Below are 21,348 nucleotides of genomic sequence, written 5' to 3'. Positions count from 1 at the left end.
AAGCTACCCAGTGGTCCACCTCTCTCCCTGGACTTGCAGTAGAGGCCCCAGGGTGCCCCCTGGCTCTCCACCTAGGGGCCTCTGACCCCAGCAAGCTACCCAGAGGTCCACCTCTCTCCCTGGACTTGCAGTCGAGGCCTTAGGGTACCTCCTGGCCCTACACCTAGGGGCCTCTGACCCCAGCAAGCTACCCAGGGGTCCACAACTCTCCCTGGACTTGCAGTAGAGGCCCCAGGGTGGCCCCTTGCCCTCCACCTAGGGGCCTCTGACCCCAGAAAGCTACCCAGGGCTCCACATTTCTCCCTGGACTTAAAGTAGAGGCCCCAGGGTGCCCCCTGGCCCTCCACCTAGGGGCCTAAGAACCCAGCAAGCTACCCAGGGGTCCACATCTCTCCCTGGACTTTCAGTAAAGGCCCCAGGGTGCCCTCTGGCCCTCCACCCAAGGACTTCAGACCTCATCAAGCTACCCAGGGATCCACATCTCTGCCTGGACTTGCAGTATAGGCCTCAGGGTGCCCCCTGGCCCTCCACCTAGGGGCCTCTGACCCCAGCAAGCTAACAAGGGGTCCAAGACTCTCCCTGGACTTGCAGTAGAGGCCCCAGGGTGCCCCCTTGGCCCTCCATCTAGGGTCCTCAGACCCTAGGAATCTACCAAGGAGTCCATAACTATCCCTGGACTTGCACTAGAGGCCCCAGGGTGCCCCCTGGCCCTCCACCTAGGGGCCTCTGACCCCAGCTAGCTACCCAGGGGTCCACCTCTCTCCCTGGACTTGCAGTAGAGGCCCTAGGGTATCCCCTGGCCCTCAACATAGGGGCTTTATTCCCCAGCAAGCTACCCTGGGGTCCACCTCTCTCCCTGGACTTGCAGTAGAGGCCCCAGGGTGCCCGCTGGCCCTCCACCTAGGGGCCTCTGACCCCAGCAAGTTACCCAGGGTTCCAGCTTTCTCCCTGGACTTGCAGTAGAGGCCCCAGGGTGCCCCCTGGCCCTCCACCTAGGGGCCTAAGACCCCAGCAAGCTACACAGGGGTCCAATTATCTCCCTGGACTGGCAGTATAGGCCCCAGGGTGCCCTCTGGCCCTCCACCTAGGGGCTTCTGACACCAGCAAGCTACCCAGGGGTCCACAACTCTCCCTGGACTTTCAGTAGAGGCCCCAGGTTGCCCCCTGGCCCTCCACCTAAGGACCTCTGACCCCAGCAAGCTACACAGGGGTCCACATCTCCCCCTGGACTTGCGTTAGAGGCCCTAGGGTACCCCCTTGCCCTCCACCTATGGGCTTCAGACCTCATCAAGCTACCCAGGGAACCACCTCTCTCCCTGGACTTGCAGTATAGGCCCTAGGGTCCCCCCTGGCCTTCCACCTAGGGGCCTCTGACCCCAGCAAGCTACCAAGGGGTCCAAAACTCTCCCTGGACTTGCAGTAAAGGCCCCAGGGTGCCCCCTTGGCCCTCCACCTAGGGTCCTCAGACCCTAGGAATCTACCAAGGAGTCCACAACTAACCCTGGACTTGCACTAGAGGCCCCAGGGTGCCCCCTGGCCCTCCACCTAAGGGCCTCTGACCCCAGCTTGCTACCCAGGGGTCCACCTCTCTCCCTGGACTTGCAGTAGAGGCCCTAGGGTATCCCCTGGCCCTCCACCTTGGGGCTTTATTCTCCAGCAAGCTACCCTGGGGTCTACCTCTCTCCCTGGACTTGCAGTAGAGGTCCCAGGGTGCCAGCTGGCCCTCCACCTAGGGGCCTCTGACCCCAGCAAGCTACCCAGGGGTCCACCTCTCTCCCTGGGTTTAAAGTATAGGCCCCAAGGTGCCCATTGGACCTCCACATAGGGGCCTAAGACCCCAGCAAGCTACCCATGGGTCCAAAACTCTCCCTGGACTTGCAATAGAGGCCCCAGGGTGACCCTTGGCCCTCCACCTGGGGGCCTCTGACCCCAGCAAGCTACCCAGGGTTCAACATCTCTCCCTGGCCTTGCAGTATAGGCCCAGGGTGCCCCCTGGCCCTCCACCTAGGGGCCTAAGATCCCAGCAAGCTACCCAGGGGTCCACCTCTCTCCATGGACTTGCAGTAGAGTCCCCAGTGTGCCCCCTGGCCCTCCACCTAGGGCCCTAGGACCCCAGCAAGCTACCCAGAGGTTCACCTCTCTCCCTGGACTTGCAGTAGAGGCCCCAAGGTGCCCCTTGGCCCTCCACCTAGGGGCCTCTCCCCACCAAGCTACCAAGGGTTCCAAAACTCTCCCTGGACTTGCAGTAAAGGCCCCAGGGTGCCCCCTTGGCCCTCCACCTAGGGTCCTCAGACCCTAGGAATCTAAAAAGGAGTCCACAACTAACCCTGGACTTGCACTAGTGGCCACAGGGTGCCCCCTGGCCCTCCACCTAAGGGCCTCTGACCCCAGCTTGCTACCCAGGGGTCCACCTCTCTCCCTGGACTTGCAGTAGAGGCCCTAAGGTATCCCCTGGCCCTCCACCTAGGGGCTTTATTCTCCAGCAAGCTACCCTGGGGTCCACCTCTCTCCCTGGACTTGCAGTAGAGGCTACAGGGTGCCTGCTGGCCCTCCACCTAGGGGCCTCTGACCCCAGCAAGCTACCCAGGGGTCCACCTCTCTCCCTGGACTTGCAGGATAATCCCAAGGGTGCCCCTTGGCCCTCCACCTAGTTGCCTCTGATCCCAGCAAGCTACCCAGGGGTCCACCTCTCTCCCTGGGCTTGAAGTATGGGCCCCAAGGTGCCCATTGAACCTCCACCTAGGGGCCTCTGACCCCAGCAAGCTACCCAGGGGTCCACATCTCTCCCTGGCCTTTCAGTATAGGCCCCAGGGTGCCCCCTGGCCCTCCATCTAGGGGCCTAAGATCCCAGCAAGCTACCCAGGGGTCCACCTTTCTCCATGGACTTGCAGTAGAGGCCCCAGGGTGCCCCCTGGCCCTCCACCTGGGGGCCTAGGAACCCAGCAAGCTACCCAGAGGTCCACCTCTCTCCTTGGACTTGCAGTAGAGGCCCTAGGGTACCTCCTGGCCCTACACCTAGGGGCCTCTGACCCCAGCAAGCTACCCGGGGTCCAAAACTCTCCCTGGACTTGCAGTAGAGGCCCCAGGGTGCCCCCTTGCCCTCCACCTAGGAGCCTCTGAACCCAGAATGCTACCCAGGGGTCCACCTTTCTCCCTGGACTTGAAGTAGAGGCCCCAGGGTGCCCACTGGCCCTCCAGCTAGGGGCCTAAGACCCCAGCAAGCTACCCAGGGGTCCACAACTCCCCTTGGACTTGCAGTAGAGGCCCCAGGGTGCCCCTGGCCCTCCACCTAGGGGCCTCGGACCCCACCAAGCAACCCAGGGGTCCACAACTCTCCTTGGACTTGCAGTAGAGGCCCGAGGGTGCCCCTTGGCCCTCCACCTTGGGGCCTCTGACATCAGCAAGCTACCCAGGGGTCCACATCTCTCCCTGGACTTGCAGTATAGGCCCCAGGGTGCCCCCTGGCCCTACACCTAGGGGCCTAAGATCCTAGCAAGCTACCCAGGGGTCCACCTCTCTCCTTTGACTTGAAGTATAGGCCCCAGGGTGCCCCCTGGCCCTCCACCCAGAGGCTTAGGGCCCCAGAAAGCTACCCAGGGGTCCACCTCTCTCCCTGGACTTGCAGTAGAGGCCCCAGGGTGCCCCCTGGCCCTCCAACTAGGGGCCCAAGACCCCTAAAAGCTACCCAGAGGTCCACAACTCTCCCTGGACTTGCAGTAGAGGCCCCAGGGTGCCCTCTGGCCCTCAACCTACGGGCCTCTGACCCCAGCAAGCTACACAGAGGTTCACCTCTCACCCTGGACTTGCAGTAGAGGCCCTTGGGTACCTCCTGGCCTTACACCTAGGGGCCTCTGACCCCAGCAAGCTACCCAGGGGTCCACAACTCTCCCTGGACTTGCAGTAGAGGCCCCAGGGTGCCCCCTGGCCCTCCACCTAGGGGCCTAAGACCCCAGCAAGCTACACAGGGGTCTAAATATTTCCCTGGACTGGCAGTAAAGTCCCCAGGGTGCCCTCTGGCCCTCCACCTAGAGGCTTCTGACCCCAGCAAGCTACCCAGGGGTCCACAACTCTCCCTGGACTTTCAGTAGAGGCCCCAGGGTGCCCCCTGGCCCTCCACCTAAGGACTTCTGACCCCAGCAAGCTACCCAGGGGTCCACCTCTCTCCCTGGACTTGCGTTAGAGGCCCTAGGGTACCCCCTTGCCCTCCACCTATGGGCTTCAGACCTAATCACGCTACCCAGGGATCCACATCTCTCCATGGACTTGCAGTAGAGGCCCCAGGGTACCCCCTGGCCCTTCACCTAGGGGCCTAGGACCCCAGCAAGCTACCCAGTGGTCCACCTCTCCCTGGACTTGCAGTAGAGGCCCCAGGGTGCCCCCTGGCTCTCCACCTAGGGGCCTCTGACCCCAGCAAGCTACCCAGAGGTCCACCTCTCTCCCTGGACTTGCAGTCGAGGCCTTAGGGTACCTCCTGGCCCTACACCTAGGGGCCTCTGACCCCAGCAAGCTACCCAGGGGTCCACAACTCTCCCTGGACTTGCAGTAGAGGCCCCAGGGTGGCCCCTTGCCCTCCACCTAGGGGCCTCTGACCCCAGAAAGCTACCCAGGGCTCCACATTTCTCCCTGGACTTAAAGTAGAGGCCCCAGGGTGCCCCCTGGCCCTCCACCTAGGGGCCTAAGACCCCAGCAAGCTACCCAGGGGTCCACATCTCTCCCTGGACTTTCAGTAAAGGCCCCAGGGTGCCCTCCGGCCCTCCACCCAAGGACTTCAGACCTCATCAAGCTACCCAGGGATCCACATCTCTGCCTGGACTTGCAGTATAGGCCTCAGGGTGCCCCCTGGCCCTCCACCTAGGGGCCTCTGACCCCAGCAAGCTACCAAGGGGTCCAAGACTCTCCCTGGACTTGCAGTAGAGGCCCCAGGGTGCCCCCTTGGCCCTCCATCTAGGGTCCTCAGACCCTAGGAATCTACCAAGGAGTCCATAACTATCCCTGGACTTGCACTAGAGGCCCCAGGGTGCCCCCTGGCCCTCCACCTAGGGGCCTCTGACCCTAGCTAGCTACCCAGGGGTCCACCTCTCTCCCTGGACTTGCAGTAGAGGCCCTAGGGTATCCCCTGGCCCTCAACATAGGGGCTTTATTCCCCAGCAAGCTACCCTGGGGTCCACCTCTCTCCCTGGACTTGCAGTAGAGGCCCCAGGGTGCCCGCTGGCCCTCCACCTAGGGGCCTCTGACCCCAGCAAGTTACCCAGGGTTCCAGCTTTCTCCCTGGACTTGCAGTAGAGGCCCCAGGGTGCCCCCTGGCCCTCCACCTAGGGGCCTAAGACCCCAGCAAGCTACACAGGGGTCCAATTATCTCCCTGGACTGGCAGTATAGGCCCCAGGGTGCCCTCTGGCCCTCCACCTAGGGGCTTCTGACACCAGCAAGCTACCCAGGGGTCCACAACTCTCCCTGGACTTTCAGTAGAGGCCCCAGGTTGCCCCCTGGCCCTCCACCTAAGGACCTCTGACCCCAGCAAGCTACACAGGGGTCCACATCTCCCCCTGGACTTGCGTTAGAGGCCCTAGGGTACCCCCTTGCCCTCCACCTATGGGCTTCAGACCTCATCAAGCTACCCAGGGATCCACCTCTCTCCCTGGACTTGCAGTATAGGCCCTAGGGTCCCCCCTGGCCTTCCACCTAGGGGCCTCTGACCCCAGCAAGCTACCAAGGGGTCCAAAACTCTCCCTGGACTTGCAGTAAAGGCCCCAGGGTGCCCCCTTGGCCCTCCACCTAGGGTCCTCAGACCCTAGGAATCTACCAAGGAGTCCACAACTAACCCTGGACTTGCACTAGAGAACCCAGGGTGCCCCCTGGCCCTCCACCTAAGGGCCTCTGACCCCAGCTTGCTACCCAGGGGTCCACCTCTCTCCCTGGACTTGCAGTAGAGGCCCTAGGGTATCCCCTGGCCCTCCACCTTGGGGCTTTATTCTCCAGCAAGCTACCCTGGGGTCTACCTCTCTCCCTGGACTTGCAGTAGAGGTCCCAGGGTGCCAGCTGGCCCTCCACCTAGGGGCCTCTGACCCCAGCAAGCTACCCAGGGGTCCACCTCTCTCCCTGGGTTTAAAGTATAGGCCCCAAGGTGCCCATTGGACCTCCACCTAGGGGCCTAAGACCCCAGCAAGCTACCCATGGGTCCAAAACTCTCCCTGGACTTGCAATAGAGGCCCCAGGGTGACCCTTGGCCCTCCACCTGGGGGCCTCTGACCCCAGCAAGCTACCCAGGGTTCAACATCTCTCCCTGGCCTTGCAGTATAGGCCCAGGGTGCCCCCTGGCCCTCCACCTAGGGGCCTAAGATCCCAGCAAGCTACCCAGGGGTCCACCTCTCTCCATGGACTTGCAGTAGAGTCCCCAGTGTGCCCCCTGGCCCTCCACCTAGGGCCCTAGGACCCCAGCAAGCTACCCAGAGGTCCACCTCTCTCCCTGGACTTGCAGTAGAGGCCCCAAGGTGCCCCTTGGCCCTCCACCTAGGGGCCTCTCCCCACCAAGCTACCAAGGGTTCCAAAACTCTCCCTGGACTTGCAGTAAAGGCCCCAGGGTGCCCCCTTGGCCCTCCACCTAGGGTCCTCAGACCCTAGGAATCTACCAAGGAGTCCACAACTAACCCTGGACTTGCACTAGTGGCCACAGGGTGCCCCCTGGCCCTCCACCTAAGGGCCTCAGACCCCAGCTTGCTACCCAGGGGTCCACCTCTCTCCCTGGACTTGCAGTAGAGGCCCTAAGGTATCCCCTGGCCCTCCACCTAGGGGCTTTATTCTCCAGCAAGCTACCCTGGGGTCCACCTCTCTCCCTGGACTTGCAGTAGAGGCTACAGGGTGCCTGCTGGCCCTCCACCTAGGGGCCTCTGACCCCAGCAAGCTACCCAGGGGTCCACCTCTCTCCCTGGACTTGCAGGATAATCCCAAGGGTGCCCCTTGGCCCTCCACCTAGTTGCCTCTGATCCCAGCAAGCTACCCAGGGGTCCACCTCTCTCCCTGGGCTTAAAGTATGGGCCCCAAGGTGCCCATTGAACCTCCACCTAGGGGCCTCTGACCCCAGCAAGCTACCCAGGGGTCCACATCTCTCCCTGGCCTTTCAGTATAGGCCCCAGGGTGCCCCCTGGCCCTCCATCTAGGGGCCTAAGATCCCAGCAAGCTACCCAGGGGTCCACCTTTCTCCATGGACTTGCAGTAGAGGCCCCAGGGTGCCCCCTGGCCCTCCACCTGGGGGCCTAGGAACCCAGCAAGCTACCCAGAGGTCCACCTCTCTCCTTGGACTTGCAGTAGAGGCCCTAGGGTACCTCCTGGCCCTACACCTAGGGCCCTCTGACCCCAGCAAGCTACCCGGGGTCCAAAACTCTCCCTGGACTTGCAGTAGAGGCCCCAGGGTGCCCCCTGGCCCTCCACCTAGGGGCCTCTGAACCCAGAATGCTACCCAGGGGTCCACCTTTCTCCCTGGACTTGAAGTAGAGGCCCCAGGGTGCCCACTGGCCCTCCAGCTAGGGGCCTAAGACCCCAGCAAGCTACCCAGGGGTCCACAACTCCCCTTGGACTTGCAGTAGAGGCCCCAGGGTGCCCCTGGCCCTCCACCTAGGGGCCTCGGACCCCACCAAGCAACCCAGGGGTCCACAACTCTCCTTGGACTTGCAGTAGAGGCCCCAGGGTGCCCCTTGGCCCTCCATCTTGGGGCCTCTGACATCAGCAAGCTACCCAGGGGTCCACATCTCTCCCTGGACTTGCAGTATAGGCCCCAGGGTGCCCCCTGGCCCTACACCTAGGGGCCTAAGATCCTAGCAAGCTACCCAGGGGTCCACCTCTCTCCTTTGACTTGAAGTATAGGCCCCAGGGTGCCCCCTGGCCCTCCACCCAGAGGCTTAGGGCCCCAGAAAGCTACCCAGGGGTCCACCTCTCTCCCTGGACTTGCAGTAGAGGCCCCAGGGTGCCCCCTGGCCCTCCAACTAGGGGCCCAAGACCCCTAAAAGCTACCCAGAGGTCCACAACTCTCCCTGGACTTGCAGTAGAGGCCCCAGGGTGCCCTCTGGCCCTCAACCTACGGGCCTCTGACCCCAGCAAGCTACCCAGAGGTTCACCTCTCACCCTGGACTTGCAGTAGAGGCCCTAGGGTACCTCCTGGCCTTACACCTAGGGGCCTCTGACCCCAGCAAGCTACCCAGGGGTCCACAACTCTTCCCGGACTTGCAGTAGAGGCCCCAGGGTGCCCCCTTGCCCTCCACCTAGGGGCCTCTGACCCCAGAAAGCTACCCAGGGGTCCACCTTTCTCCCTGGACTTGAAGTAGAGGCCCCAGATTGCCCACTGGCCCTCCAGCTAGGGGCCTAAGACCCCAGCAAGCTACCCAGGGGTCCACAACCCTCCCTGGACTTGCAGTAGAGGCCCCAAGGTGCCCCTTGGCCCTCCATCTAGGGGCCTCTGACCCCAGCAAGCTACCCAGGGGTCCACAACTCTCCCTGGACTTGCAGTAGAGGCCCCAGGGTGCCCCTTGGCTCTCCACCTTGGGGCCTCTGACATCAGCAAGCTACCCAGGGGTCCACATCTCTCCCTGGTCTTGCAGTATAGGCCCCAGGGTGCCCCCTGGCCCTCCACCTAGGGGCCTAAGATCTCAGCAATCTACCCAGGGGTCCACCTCTCTCCCTTGACTTGAAGTATATTCCCCAGGGTTCCCCCTGGCCCTCCACCTAGGGGCTTAGGACCCCAGCAAGCTACCCAGGGGTCCACCTCTCTCCCTGGACTTGCAGTAGAGGCCCCAGGGTGCCCCCTGGCCCTCCACCTAGGGGCCTAAGACCCCAGCAAGCTACACAGGGGTCCAATTATCTCCCTGGACTGGCAGTATAGGCCCCAGGGTGCCCCCTGGCCCTCCACCTAGGGGACTCTGACCCCAGCAAGCTACCAAGGGGTCCAAAACTCTCCCTGGACTTGCAGTCGAGGCCCCAAGGTACCCCCTTGGCCCTCGACCTAGGGTCCTCATACCCTAGGAATCTACCAAGGAGTCCACAACTATCCCTGGACTTGCACTAGAGGCCCCAGGGTGCCCCCTGGCCCTCCACCTAAGGGACTCTGACCCCAGCTAGCTAGCCAGGGGTCCACCTCTCTCCCCAGACTTGCAGTAGATGCCCTAGGGTATCCCATGGCCCTCCACCTAGGGGCTTTATTCCCCAGCAAGCTACCCAGGGGTCCACCGCTCTCCCTGGACTTGCAGTAGAGGCCCCAGGGTGCCCACTGGCCCTCCACCTAGTGGCCTCTGACCCCAGCAAGCTACCCAGGGGTCCACCTCTCTCCCTGGACTTGAAGTAGAGGCCCAAGGGTGCCCCTTAGCCCTCCACCTAGGGGCCTTTGACCCCAGCAAGCTACCCAGGGGTCCACAACTCTCCCTGGATTTGCAGTAGAAGCCCCAGGGTGCCCCTTGGCCCTCCACCTAGGGGCCTCTGACATCAGCAAGCTACCCAGGGGTCCACATCTCTCCCTGGACTTGCAGTATCGGCCTCAGGGTGCCCCCTGGCCCTCCACCTAGGGGCCTAAGATCCCAGCAAGCTACCCAGGGGTCCACCTCTCTCCTTTGACTTAAAGTATAGGCCCCAGGGTGCCCCCTGGCCCTTCACCCAGGGTGTCTTAGGACCCCAGCAAGCTACCCAGGGGTCCACAACTCTCCCTGGACTTGCAGTAGAGGCCCCAGGGTGCCCCCTGGCCCTCCACCTAGGGGCCTCTGACCCCAGCAAGCTACTTAGAGGTTCACCACTCTCCCTGGACTTGCAGTAGAGGCCATAGGGTACCTCCTGGCCCTACACCTAGGGGCCTCTGGCCCCAGCAAGCTACCCAGGGGTCCACAACTCTCCCTGGATTTGCAGTAGAAGCCCCAGGGTGCCCCTTGGCCCTCCACCTAGGGGCCTCTGACATCAGCAAGCTACCCAGGGGTCCATATCTCTCCCTGGACTTGCAGTATCGGCCCCAGGGTGCCCCCTGGCCCTCCACCTAGGGGCCTAAGATCCCAGCAAGCTACCCAGGGCTCCACCTCTCTCCTTTGACTTAAAGTATAGGCCCCAGGGTGCCCCCTGGCCCTCCACCCAGGGTGTCTTAGGACCCCAGCAAGCTACCCAAGGGTCCAACTCTCTTCCTGGACTTGCAGTAGAGGCCCCGGGGTGCCCCCTGGCCCTCCACCTAGGGGCCTAAGACCCCAGCAAGCTACCCAGGGGTCCACAACTCTCCCTGGACTTGCAGGAGAGGCCCCAGGGTGCCCTCTGGCCCTCCACCTAGGGGCTTCTGACCCCAGCAAGCTACCCAGGGGTCCACAACTCTCCCTGGACTTTCAGTAGAGGCCCCAGGGTGCCCCCTGGCCCTCCACCTAAGGACCTCTGACCCCAGCAAGCTACACAGGGGTCCACCTCTCTCCCTGGACTTGCAGTAGAGGCCCTAGGGTACCTCTTGGCCCTACACCTAGGGGCCTCTGACCCCAGCAAGCTACCCAGGGGTCCACAACACTCCCTGGACTTGCAGTAGAGGCCCCAGGGTGCCCCTTGGCCCTCCACCTAGGGGCCTAAGATCCCAGCAAGCTACCCAGGGGTCCACCTCTCTCCCTTGCCTTGAAGTATAGGCCCCAGGGTGCCCCCTGGCCCTCCACCTAGGGGCTTAGGACCCCAGCAAGCTACCCAGGGGTCCACATCTCTCCCTGGACTGGCAGTATAGGCCCCAGGGTGCCCTCTGGCCCTCCACCTAGGGGCTTCTGACCCCAGCAAGCTACCCAGGGGTCCACAACTTTCCCTGGACTTTCAGTAGAGGCCCCAGGGTGCCCCCTGGTACTCCACCTAAGGACCTCTGACCCCGGCAAGCTACACAGGGTTCCACCTCTCTCCCTGGACTTGCGTTAGAGGCCCTAGGGTACCCCCTTGCCCTCCACCTATGAGCTTCAGACCTCATCAAGCTACCCAGGGATCCACCTCTCTCCCTGGACTTGCAGTATAGGCCAAAGGGTGCCCTCTGGCCCTCCACCTAGGGGCCTCTGACCCCAGCTAGCTAGCCAGGGGTCCACCTCTCTCCCTGGACTTGCAGTAGAGGCCCTAGGGTGCCCCCTGGCCCTCCACCTAGGGACCTAAGATCCAAGCAAGCTACCCAGGGGTCCACCTCTCTCCTTTGACTTGAAGTATAGGCCCCAGGGTGCCCCCTGGCCCTCCACCCAGGGGCTTAGGACCCCAGCAAGCTACACAGGGGTCCACCTCTCTCCCTGGACTTGCAGTATAGGCCCCAGGGTGCCCCTTGGCCCTCCACCTAGGGGCCTAAGATCCCAGCAAGCTACCCAGGGGTCCACCTCTCTCCCTTGACTTGAAGTATAGGCCCCAGGGTGCCCCCTGGCCCTCCACCTAGGGTCTTAGGACCCCAGCAAGCTACCCAGGGGTCCACCTCTCTCCCTGGACTTGCAGTTGAGGCCCCAGGGTGCCCCCTGGCCCTCCATCTAGGGGCCTAAGACCCCAGCAAGCTACACAAGGGTCCAATTATCTCCCTGAACTGGCAGTATAGGCCCCAGGGTGCCCCCTGGCCCTCCACCTAGGGGCTTCTGTCCCCAGCAAGCTACCCAGAGGTCCACAACTCTCCCTGGACTTTCAGTAGAGGCCCCAGGGTGCCCCCTGGACCTCCACCTTAGGGCCTCTGACCCCAGCAAGCTACACAGGGGTCCACCTCTCTCCCTGGACTTGCGTTAGAGGCCCTAGGGTACCCCCTTGCCCTCCACCTACGGCTTCAGACCTCATCAAGCTACCCAGGGATCCACCTCTCTCCTTGGACTTGCAGTATAGGCCCCAAGGTACCCCCTGGCCCTCCACCTAGGGGCCTCTGACCCCAGCAAGCTACCAAGGTGTCCCAAACTCTCCCTGGACTTGCAGTAGAGGCCCCAGGGTGCCCCCAGGCCCTCCACCTAGGGTCCTCAGACCCTAGGAATCTACCAAGGGGTCCACAACTATCCCTGGACTTGCACTAGAGGCCCCAGGGTGCCCCCTGGCCCTCCATCTAAGGGCCTCTGACCCCAGCTAGCTACCCAGGGGTTCACCTCTCTCCCTGGACTTGCAGTAGAGGCCCTAGGGTATCCCCTGGCCCTCCACCTAGGGGCTTTATTCCCCAGCAAGCTACCCAGGAGTCCACCTCTCTTCCTGGACTTGTAGTAGAGGCCCCAGGGTGCCCCTTGGCCCTCCAGCTAGGGGCCCTGACTCCAGAAAGGTACCCAAGGGTCCACCTCTCTCCCTGGACTTGCAGTATAGGCCCCAAGGTGCCCTCTTGCCCTCCACCCTGGGGCCTCTGTCCCCAGCTAGCTACACAGGGGTCCACAACTCTCCCTGGACTTGCAGTAGAGGCCCCAGGGTGCCCCCTTGCCCTGCACCTAGGGGCCTCTGACCCCAGCAAGCTACCCAGGGGTCCACCTCTCTCCCTGGACTTGCAGAAGAGGCCCCAGGGTGCCCGCTGGCCCTCCACTTAGGGGCCTCTGACCCCAGCAAGCTACCCATGGGTCTACATCTCTCCCTGGACTTGCAGTAGAGGCCCCAGGAAGCCCCCTGGCTCTCCACCTAGGGTCCTCTGACCCCAGCAATCTACCATGGGGTCCACAACTCTCCCTGGAATTGCAGTAGAGGCCCTAGGGTAGCCCCTGGCCCTCCACCTAGGGGCTTTATTCCCCAGCAAGCTACCCAGGGGTCCACCTCTCTCCCTGGACTTGCAGTGTAGGCCCCAGGGTGCCCCCTGGCCTTCCAGTTAGGGGCCTCTTACCCCAGCAAGCTACCCAGGGGTCCACCTCCCTCCCTGGACTTGCAGTATAGAACCCAGGAAGCCCCCTGGCCCTCCACCAAGGAGCTTCTGACGCCAGCAAGCTAACCAGGGGCCCATCTCTTTCCCTGTACTTGCAGTAGAGGCACTAGGGTACCCCCTGGCCCTCCACCTAGGGGCCTCTGACCCCAGCAAGCTACCCAGGGGTCCACCTCTCTCCCTGGACATGCAGTAGATGCCCCAGGGTGCCCTGGCCCTACACCTAGGGGCTTCGTACCCCAGCAAGCTATCCAGGGGTCCACTTCTCTCCCTGGATCTGCAGGATAGGCCCCAGGTTGCCCCGTGGCCCTTCACCTAGGGGCCTCTGACCTCATGAAGCTACCCAGAAGTCCACCTCTCTTCCTGAACTTGCAATAGAGGCCCCAGGGTGCCCCTTGGCCCTCCATCTAGGGGCCTCTGAACCCAGCAAGCTACCTAGGGGTCCACATCTCTCTATGGACTTGAAGTATAGAACCCAGGGTGCCACCTGGCCCTCCACCTAAGAGCCTAAGATCCCAGCAAGCTACCCCGGGGTCCAATTATCTCCCTGGACTGGCAGTAGAGGCCCCAGGGGGCCCCCTGGCCCTCCACCTAGGGGCCTCTGACTCCAGAAAGCAACACAGGGGTCCACCTCTCTCCCTGGACCTGCGTTAGAGGTCCTAGGGTACCCCCTTGCCCTCCACCTATGGGCTTCAGACATCATCAAGCTACCCAGGGATCCACCTCTCTCCCTGGACTTGCAGTATAGGCCCCAGGGTACCACCTGGCCCTCCACCTAGGGGCCTCTTACCCCAGGAAGCTACCCAGGGGTCCACCTCTCTCCCTGCACTTGCAATAGAGGGCCCAGGGTGCCCCCTGGCACTCCACCTAGGGGCCTATGACCTAAGCAAGCTACCCAGGGGTCCACCTCTCTCACTGGACTGGCAGTATAGGCCCCAGGGTGCCCCCTGGCCCTCCACCTAGGGGCCTCTGACCCCAGCAAGCTACCCAGGGGTCCACCTCTCTCCCTGGTCTTGCAGTAGAGGCCCCAGGGTGCCCGCTGGCCCTCCACCAAGGGGCCTCTGACCCCAGCAAGCTACCCAGGGGTCCACAACTCTCCCTAGACTTGCAGTAGAGGCCCAAGGGTGTCCCCTGGCCATCCGCCTAGGGTCCTCTGACCCCAGCAATCTACCCAGGGGTCCACCTGTTTCCCTGGACTTGCAGTTTAGGCCCCAGGGTGCCCCCTGGCCCTCCACCTAGGGACCTATGACCCCTGAAAGCTACCCAGAAGTACACCTCTCTTCCTGAACTTGCAATAGAGACCCCAGGGTGCCCCTTGGCCCTCCACCTAGGGGCCTCTGATCCCAGCAAGCTACCTAGGGGTCCACATCTCTCCCTGGACTTGCAGTATAGGCCCCAGGGTGCCCCCTGGCCCTCCACCTAGGGGCCTAAGATCCCAGCAAGCTACCCAGGGGTCCACTTCTCTCCCTTGACTTGAAGTATAGGCCCCAGGGTGCCCCCTGGCCCTCCACCTAGGGGCCTAGGACCACAGCAAGCTACCCAGGGGTCCACCTCTCTCCCTGGACTTGCAGTAGAGGCCCCAGGGTGCCCCCTGGCCCTCCACCTAGGGGCCTAAGATCCCAGCAAGCTACCCAGGGGTCCACTTCTCTCCCTTGACTTGAAGTATAGGCCCCAGGGTGCCCCCTGGCCCTCAACCTAGGGGCCTAAGACCCCAGCAAGCTACCCCGGGGTCCAATTATCTCCCTGGACTGGCAGTAGAGGCCCCAGGGTGCCCCCTGGCCCTCCACCTAGGGTCCTCAGACCCTAGGAATCTACCAAGGGGTCCACAACTATCCCTGGACTTGCACTAGAGGCCACAGAGTACCCCCTTGCACTCCACCTATGGGCTTCAGACCTCATCAAGCTACCCAGGGATCCACCTCTCTCCCTGGACTTGCAGTATAGTCCCCAGGGATCCCTCTGGCCCTCCACCTAGGGGCCTCTTACCCCAGGAAACTACCCAGGGGTCCACCTCTCTCCCTGGACTTGCAATAGAGGCCCCAGGGTGCCCCCTGGCCCTCCACCTTGGGGCCTCTGACCCCAGCAAGCTACCCAGGGGTCCACCTCTCTCCCTGGACTTGCAGTAGAGGCCCCAGGGTGCCCGCTGGCCCTCCAACAAGGGGCCTCTGACCCCAGCAAGCTACCCAGGGGTCCACAAATCTCTCTAGACTTGCAGTAGAGGCCCAAGGGTGCCCCCTGGCCCTCCACCTAGGGTCCTCAGACCCTAGGAATCTACCAAGGGGTCCACAACTTTCCCTGGACTTGCACTAGAGGACCCAGGGTGTCCCCTGAACCTCCACCTAAGGGCCTCTGACCCCAGCTAGCTACCCAGGGGTCCACCTCTCTCCATGGACTTGCAGTAGAGGCCCTAGGGTACCCCCTGGCGCTCCACCTAGGGGCTTTATTCCCCAGCAAGCTACCCAGGGTTCCACATCTCTCCCTGGACTTGCAGTAGAGGCCCCAGGGTGCCCGCTGGCCTTCCACCTTGGGGCCTCTGACCCCAGCAAGCTACCCAGGTGTCCACCTCTCTCCCTTGACTTGCAGTAGAGGCCCTAGGGTACCCCCTGGCCCTCCAGCTATTGGCGCTGACCCCAGAAAGCTATCCAGGGGTCCAGCTCTCTCCCTGGACTTGCAGTACAGGCCCCAGGGTGCCCCCTAGCCCTCCACCTAGGGGCCTCTGACCCCAACAAGCTACCCAGGGGTCCACCTTTCTCCCTGTACTTGAAGTATAGGCCCCAGGGTGCCCCTTGGCCCTCCATCTAGGGGCCTCTGACCCCAGCAAGCTACCCAGGGGTCCACAACTCTCCCTGGACTTGCAGTAGAGGCCCCAGGGTGCCCCTTGGCCCTCCAACTAGGGGCCTCTGACCCCAGCAAGCTACCCAGGGGTCCACATCTCTCCCTGGACTTGCAGTAGAGAACCCAGGAAGCCCCCTGGCCCTCCACCAAGGAGCTTCTGACGCCAGCAAGCTACCCAGGGGCCCATCTCTCTCCCTGGACTTGCAGTAGAGACCCCAGGGTGCCCGCTGGCACTCCACCTAGGGGCCTCTGACCCCGGCAAGCTACCCAGGGGTCCACATCTCTCCCTTGACTTGAAGTAGAGGCCCAAGGGTGCCCCCTGGCCCTCCACCTAGGTTCTTCTTACCCCAGCAAGCTACCCAGGGGTCCACCTCTCTCCCTGGACTTGCAGTAGAGAACCCAAGAAGCCCCCCGGCCCTCCACCTAGGGGCCTCTGACCCCAGCAAGCTACCCAGGGGTCCACCTCTCTCCCTGGACATGCAGTAGATGCCCCAGGGTGCCCCTGGCCCTACACCTTGGGGCTTCGTACCCCAGCAAGCTATCCAGGGGTCCACCTCTCTCACTGGTTCTGCAGGATAGGCCCCAGGTTGCCCCGTGGCCCTCCACCTAGGGGCCTCTGACCTCAGGAAGCTACCCAGGGGTCCACCTCTCTCCCTGGACTTGCAATAGAGGCCCCAGGGTGCCCCTTGGCCCTCCACGTAGGGGCCTCTGACCCCAGCAAGCTACCCAGGGGTCCACCTCTCTCCCTGTACTTGCAGTAGAGGCCCCAGGTTGCCCCCTGGTCCTCCACCTAGGGGCCTAAGACCCCAGCCTGCTACCCCGGGGTCCAATTATCTCCCTGGACTGGCAGTAGAGGCCCCAGGGTGCCCCCTGGCCCTCCACGTAGGGGCCTCTGACCCCAGAAATCTACACAGGGGTCCACCTCTCTCCCTGGACTTGCGTTAGAGGCCCTAGGGTACCCCTTTTCCCTCCACCAATGGGCTTCAGACTTCATCAAGCTACCCAGGGATCCACCTCTCTTCCTGGACTTGCAGTATAGGCCCCAGGGTACCCCCTGGCCCTCCACCTAGGGGCCTCTTACCCCATTAAGCTACCCAGGGGTCCACCTCTCTTCCTGGACTGGCAGTATAGGCCCCAGGGTGCCCCCTGACCCTCCACCTAGGTTCTCCTTACCCCAGCAAGCTACCCAGGGGTCCACCTCTCTCCCTGGAATTGCAAAAGAGGCCCCAGGGTGCCTGCTGGCCCTCCACTTAGGGGCCTCTGACCCCAGCAAGCTACCCAGGGGTCTACATCTCTCCCTGGACTTGCAGTAGAGGCCCCATTAAGCCCCCTGGCCCTCCACCTAGGGTCTTCTGACCCCAGCAATCTACCAAGGGGTCCACAACTCTCCCTGGAATTGCAGTAGAGGCCCTAGGGTAGCCCCTGGCCCTCCACCTAGGGGCTTTAGTCCCCAGCAAGCTACCCAGCGGTCCACCTCTCTCCCTGGACTTGTAGTGTAGGCACCAGGGTGCCCCCTGGCCCTCCAGTTAGGGGCCTTTTACCCCAGCAAGCTACCCAAGGGTCCACCTCTCTCCCTGGACTTGCAGTAGAGAACCCAGGAAGCCCCCTGGCCCTCCACCAAGGAGCTTCTGACGCCAGCAAGCTACCCAGGGGCCCATCTCTCTCCCTGGACTTGCAGTAGAGACCCCAGGGTGCCCGCTGGAACTCCACCTAGGGGCCTCTGACCCCAGCAAGCTACCCAGGGGTCCACATCTTTCCCTAGACTTGCAGTAGAGGCCCAAGGGTGCCCCCTGGCCCTCCACCTAGGGTCCTCTGACCCCAGCAATCTACCCAGGGGTCCACCTCTTTCCCTGGACTTGCAGTAGAGGCACTAGGGTATCCCCTGGCCCTCCACCTAGGGGCCTTTGACCCCAGCAAGCTACCCAGGGGTCCACTTCTCTCCCTGGACAAGCAGTAGATGCCCCAGGGTGCCCCTGGCCCTACACCTAGGGACGTCGTACCCCAGCAAGCTATCCAGGGGTCCACCTCTCTCCCTGGATCTGCAGGATAGGCCCCAGGTTGCCCCGTGGCCCACCACCTAGGGGCCTCTGACCTCAGGAAGCTACCCAGGGGTCCACCTCTCTCCCTGGACTTGCAGTATAGGCCCCAGGGTGCCCCCTGGCCCTCCACCTAGGGGCCTATGACCCCTGAAAGCTACCCAGAAGTCCACCTCTCTTCCTGAACTTGCAATAGAGGCCCCAGGGTGCCCCTTGGCCCTCCACCTAGGGCCCTCTGACCCCAGCAAGCTACCTAGGGGTCCACATCTCTCCCTGGACTTGCAGTATAGGCCCCAGGGTGCCCCCTGGCCCTCCACCCAGGGGCCGAAGACCCCAGCAAGCTACCCCGGGGTCCAATTATCTCCCTGGACTGGCAGTAGAGGCCCCAGGTTGCCCCCTGGCCCTCCACCTAGGGGCCTCTGACTCCAGAAAGAAACACAGGGGTCCACCTCTCTCCCTGGACCTGCGTTGGAGGCCCTAGGGTACCCCCTTGCCCTCCACCTATGGGCTTCAGACCTCATCAAGCTACCCAGGGATCCACCTCTCTCCCTGGACTTGCAGTATAGGCCCCAGGGTACCCCCTGGCCCTCCACCTAGGGGCCTCTTACCCCAGGAAGCTACCCAGGGGTCCACCTCTCTCCCTGCACTTGCAATTGAGGCCCCAGGGTGCCCCCTGGCACTCCACCTAGGGGCCTATGACCTAAGCAAGCTACCCAGGGGTCCACCTCTCTCCCTGGACTGGCAGTATAGGCCCCAGGGTCCCCCCTGGCCCTCCACCTAGGGGCCTCTGACCCCAGCAAGCTACCCAGGGGTCCACCTCTCTCCCTGGACTTGCAGTAGAGGCCCCAGGGTGCCCGCTGGCCCTCCACCAAGGGGCCTCTGACCACAGCAAGCTACCCAGGGGTCCACAACTCTCCCTAGACTTGCAGTAGAGGCCCAAGGGTGCCCCCTGGCCCTCCACCTAGGGTCCTCTGACCCCAGCAATCTACCAAGGGGTCCACAACTCTCCCTGGAATTGCAGTAGAGGCCCCAGGGTAGCCCCTGGCCCTCCACCTAGGGGCTTTAGTCCCCAGCAAGCTACCCAGGGGTCCACCTCTCTCCCTGGACTTGCAGTGTAGGCCCCAGGGTGCCCCCTGGCCCTCCAGTTTGGGGCCTCTTACCCCAGCAAGCTACCCAGGGGTCCACCTCTCTCACTGGACTTGCAGTAGAGAACCCAGAAAGCCCCCTGGCCCTCCACCAAGGAGCTTCTGACGCCAGCAAGCTACCCAGGGGCCCATCTCTCTCCCTGGACTTGCAGTAGAGACCCCAGGGTGCCCGCTGGCACTCCACCTAGGGGCCTCTGACCCCGGCAAGCTACCCAGGGGTCCACATCTCTCCCTAGACTTGAAGTAGAGGCCCAAGGGTGCCCCCTGGCCCTCCACCTAGGGTCCTCTGACCCCAGCAATCTACCCAGGGGTCCACCTCTCTCCCTGGATCTGCAGGATAGGCCCCAGGTTGCCCCGTAGCCCTCCACCTAGGGGCCTCTGACCTCAGGAAGCTACCCAGGGGTCCACCTCTCTCCCTGGACTTGCAGTTTAGGCCCCATGGTGCCCCCTGTCCCTCCACCTAGGGGCCTATGACCCCTAAAAAACTACCCAGAAGTCAACCTCTCTTCCTGAACTTGCAATAGAGGCCCCAGGTTGCCCAGTGTGCCCTCCACCTAGGGGCCTCTGACCTCAGGAAGCTACCTAGGGGTCCACATCTCTCCCTGGACTTGCAGTATAGGCCCCAGGGTGCCCCCTGGCCCTCCACCTAGGGGCTTAAGGTCCCAGCAAGCTACCCAGGGGTCCACCTCTCTCCCTTGACTTGAAGTATAGGCCCCAGGGTTCCCCCTGGCCCTCCACCTAGTGGCCTAGGACCACAGCAAGCTACCCAGGGGTCCACCTCTCTCCCTGGACTTGCAGTAGAGGCCCTAGGGTGCCCCCTGGCCCTCCACCTAGGGGCCTAAAATCCCAGCAAGCTACCCAGGGGTCAACCTTTCTCTCTTGACTTGAAATATAGGCCCCAGGGTGCCCCCTGGCCCTCCACCTAGGGGCCTAAGACCCCAGCAAGCTACCCCGGGGTCCAATTATCTCCCTGGACTGGAAATAGAGGCCCCAGGGTGCCCCTTGGCCCTCCACCTAGGGGCCTCTGACCCCAGCAAGCTACCTAGGGGTCCACTTCTCTCCCTGGACTTGCAGTATAGGCCCCAGGGTGCCCCCTGGCCCTCCACCTAGGGGCCTCTGACCCCAGCAAGCTACCCAGGGGTCCACCTCTTTCCCTGGACTTGCAGTAGAGGCCCCAGGGTGCCCCTTGGCCCTCCATCTAGGGGCCTCTGACCCCAGAAAACTATCCAGGGGTCCAGCTCTCTCCCTGGACTTGCAGTAGAGGCCCCAGGGTGCCCCCTTGCCCTCCACCTAGGGGCCTCTGACCCCAGAAAGCTACCCAGGGGTCCACCTTTCTCCCTGGACTTGAAGTATAGGCCCCAGGGTGCCCACTGGCCCTCCACCTAGGGGCCTAAGGACCTAGCAAGCTACCCAGGGGTCCACAACTCTCCCTGGACTTGCAGTAGAGGCCCCAGGGTGCCCCTTGGCCCTCCATCTAGGGGCCTCTGACCCCAGCAAGCTACCCAGGGGTCCACAACTCTCCCTGGACTTGCAGTAGAGGCCACAGGGTGCCCCTTGCCCTCCACCAATGGGCTTCAGACCTCATCAAGCTACCCAGGGATCCACCTCTCTTCCTGGACTTGCAGTATAGGCCCCAGGGTACCCCCTGGCCCTCCACTTAGGGGCCTCTTACCCCAGGAAGCTACCCAGGGGTCCACCTTTCTCCCTGGACTTGCAATAGAGGCCCCAGGGTGCCCCCTGGCACTCCACCTAGGGGCCTCTGACCCCAGCAAGCTACCCAGGGGTCCACCTCTTTCCCTGGACTTGCAGTAGAGGCCCCAGGGTGCCCGCTGGCCCTCCACCAAGGGGCCTCTGACCCCAGCAAGCTACCCAGGGGTCCACAACTCACCCTAGACTTGCAGTAGAGGCCCAAGGGTGCCCCCTGGCCCTCCACCTAGGGTACTCAGACCCTAGGAATCTACCAAGGGGTCCACAACTATCCCTGGACTTGCACTAGAGGCCCAAGGGTGCCCCCTTGCCCTCCACCTAAGGGCCTCTGACCCAAGCTAGCTACCCAGGGGTCCACCTCTCTGCCTGGACTTGCAGTAGAGGCCCTAGGGTACCCCCTAGCGCACCACCTAGGGGCTTTATTCCCCAGCAAGCTAACCAGGGGTCCACCTCTCACCCTGGACTTGCAGTAGAGGCCCCAGGATGCCTGCTGGCCTTCCACCTAGGGGCCTCTGACCCCAGCAAGCTACCCAGGGTTCCACATCTCTCCCAAGACTTGCAGTGGAAGCCCAAGGGTGCCCCTGGCCCTCCACCTAGGGTCCTCTGACCCCAGCAATCTACCCAGGGGTCCACCTCTCTCCCTGGACTTGCAGTAGAGGCCCTAGGGTACCCCCTGGCCTTCCGGCTAGTGGCGCTGACCCCAGAAAGCTACCAAGGGGTCCAGCTCTCTCCCTGGACTTGCAGTATAGGCCCCAAGGTACCTCCTTACCCTCCACATAGGGGACTCTTACCCCAGGAAGCTACCCATGG

This window comes from Danio rerio, chromosome 17, assembly GCF_052040795.2.
Source record: "Danio rerio strain M-AB ecotype USA chromosome 17, GRCz13ab, whole genome shotgun sequence".
NCBI classification, from domain to species: domain Eukaryota; kingdom Metazoa; phylum Chordata; class Actinopteri; order Cypriniformes; family Danionidae; genus Danio; species Danio rerio.
Note: the sequence above shows the minus strand (reverse complement) of the source record.